Source organism: Arachis duranensis, chromosome 1 (genome assembly GCF_000817695.3).
Source record: "Arachis duranensis cultivar V14167 chromosome 1, aradu.V14167.gnm2.J7QH, whole genome shotgun sequence".
NCBI classification, from domain to species: domain Eukaryota; kingdom Viridiplantae; phylum Streptophyta; class Magnoliopsida; order Fabales; family Fabaceae; genus Arachis; species Arachis duranensis.
Window position 1 is genome coordinate 60,655,520 of NC_029772.3, and position 2,768 is coordinate 60,658,287.

The following is a 2,768-nucleotide window of genomic DNA, read 5'->3' on the forward strand; positions in this document are numbered from 1 at the left end:
GTGGTGGGGTAGGTGGGGATCCTGTGGGGTCCACAGATCCTGAGGTGTCAAGGATAATTCATCCCTGCACCAAGTGGCAAGGAAAAATACTCCTTCTGCCAATCCTGGCGTTAAACGCCGGGCTGGTGCCCATTTCTGGTGTTTAACTCCAGCTTCTTGCCCATTCCTGGCGTTAAACGCCAGTCTGGTGCCCCTTTCTGGCGTTAAATGCCCAGCGTGGTGCCAGACTGGGCGTTAAACGCCCATTTTGCTATCTTCACTGGCGTTTAAACGCTAGCAAATTTTCCTCTAGGGTGTGCTATTTTCCTTTCTGTTTTTCATTCTGTTTTTGCTTTTTCAATTGATTTTGTGACTTCCCATGATCATCAACCTATAGAAAACATAAAATAACAAAAGGAAAATAGATAAATATAACATTGCGTTGCCTCCCAACAAGTGCTTCTTTAATGTCAGTAGCTTGACAGTGGGCTCTCATGGAGCCTTACAGATACTCAGAGCCATGTTGGAACCTCCCAACACCAAACTTAGAGTTTGAATGTGGGGGTTCAATACCAAACTTAGAATTTGGTTGTGGCTTCGCAACACCAAACTTAGAGTTTGACTGTGGGGGCTCTGTTTGACTCTGTTTTGAGAGAAGCTCTTCATGCTTCCTCTCCATGGTTACAGAGGGATATCCTTGAGCTTTAAACATAAAGGATTCTTCATTCACTTGAATGATCAATTCTCCTCTGTCAACATCAATCACATCCTTTGTTGTGGCTAGGAAGGGTCTGCCAAGGATGATGGATTCATCCATGCACTTCCCAGTCTCTAGGACTATGAAATTAGCAGGGATGTAATGGTCTTCAATCTTTACCAGAACATCCTCTACAAGTCCATAAGCCTGTTTTCTTGAATTGTCTGCCATCTCTACTGAGATTCTTACAGCTTGCACCTCAAAGATCCCTAGCTTCTCCATTACAGAGAGATGCATGAGGTTTATGCTTGACCCTAGGTCACACAGAGCCTTCTTAAAGGTCATGGTGCCTATGGTACAAGGTATTGAGAACTTCCCAGGATCTTGTCTCTTTTGAGGTAATCTCTGCCTAGTCAAGTCATCCAGTTCTTTGGTGAGCAAAGGAGGTTCATCCTCCCAAGTCTCATTACCAAATAACTTGTCATTTAGCTTCATGATTGCTCTAAGGTACTTAGCAACTTGCTCTTCAGTGACATCTTTGTCCTCTTCAGAGGAAGAATACTCATAAGAGCTCATGAATGGCAGAAGTAAATCCAATGGAACCTCTACGGTCTCAGTGCGAGCCTCAGATTCCCATGGTTCCTCATTAGGGAACTCATTGGAGGCCAGTGGACGTCCATTGAGGTCTTCCTCAGTGGCGCTCACTGTCTCTTTCTCCTCTCCAAATTCGGCCATGTTGATGGCCTTACACTCTCCTTTTGGATTTTCTTCTGTATTGCTTGGAAGAGTATTAGGAGGGAGTTCAGTAACTTTCTTACTTAGCTGACCCACTTGTGCCTCCAAGTTTCTAATGGAGGACCTTGTTTCAGTCATGAAGTAGTTTTGATTAGATCAGAGACCGTGGTTGCTAAGTCAGAGTGGCTCTGCTTAGAATTCTCTGTCTGTTGCTGAGAAGATGATGGAAAAGGCTTGCCATTGCCAAACCTGTTTCTTCCACCATTATTGTTGTTGAAACCTTGTTGAGGTCTTTGTTGATCCTTCCATGAGAGATTTGGATGATTTCTCCATGAAGGATTATAGGTGTTTTCATAGGGTTGTCCCATGTAATTCACCTCTTCCATTGAAGGGTTCTCAGGATCATAAGCTTATTCTTCAGATGAAGCATCCTTAGTACTGCCTGGTGCAGCTTGCATTCCAGACAGACTTTGAGAAATCATATTGACTTGCTGAGTCAATATTTTGTTCTGAGCCAATATGGCATTCAGAGTATCAATCTCAATAACTCCTTTCTTCTGATTCGTCCCATTGTTCACAGGATTCCTTTTAGAAGTGTACATGAATTGGTTATTTGCAACCATTTCAATGAGTTCTTGAGCTTCTGCAGGCATCTTTTTCAGATGAAGAGATCCTCCAGCAGAGCTGTCCAATGACATCTTGGACAGTTCAGACAGACCTTCATAGAAGATACCTACGATGCTCCATTCAGAAAGCATGTCAGAAGGACACTTTCTGATCAATTGTTTGTATCTTTCCCAAGCTTCATAGAGGGATTCACCTTCCTTCTGTCTGAAGGTTTGGACTTCCACTCTAAGCTTACTCAATTTTTGAGGAGGAAAAAACTTTGCCAAGAAGGCATTGACTAACTTTTCCCAAGAGTTCAGGCTTTCTTTAGGTTGTGAGTCCAACCATATCCTAGCTCTGTCTCTTACAGCAAAAGAGAATAGCATAAGTCTGTAGACCTCAGGATCAACCCCATTGGTCTTGACAGTGTCACAGATTTGCAAGAATTCAGCTAAAAACTGATGAGGATCTTCCAATGGAAGTCCATGGACCTTGCAATTCTGTTGCATTAGAGAAACTAATTGAGGCTTAAGCTCAAAGTTGTTTGCTCAATGACAGGGATAGAGATGCTTCTCCCATAGAAGTCAGGAGTAGGTGCAGTAAAGTCACCCAGCACCTTCCTTGCATTGTTTGCATTGTTGTTGTTTTCGGCTGCCATGTCTTCTTCTTTGAAGATCTCTGTTAGGTCCTCTACAGAGAATTGTGCTTTAGCATCTCTTAGCTTTCGCTTCAAGGTCCTTTCAGGTTCAGG

At 43.2% G+C, this 2,768-nt stretch overlaps 1 non-coding gene across 1 annotated transcript; it reads left to right on the forward strand.

Annotated features, from left to right (window-relative positions):
• The first annotated feature begins 2,163 nt into the window (after window positions 1-2,163).
• LOC127743064 (small nucleolar RNA R71) lies at window positions 2,164-2,271 on the forward strand. Its single transcript, XR_008004373.1, has one exon. It is a non-coding gene; the product is annotated as a small nucleolar RNA R71 (small nucleolar RNA).
• The last annotated feature ends 497 nt before the right edge of the window (window positions 2,272-2,768 follow it).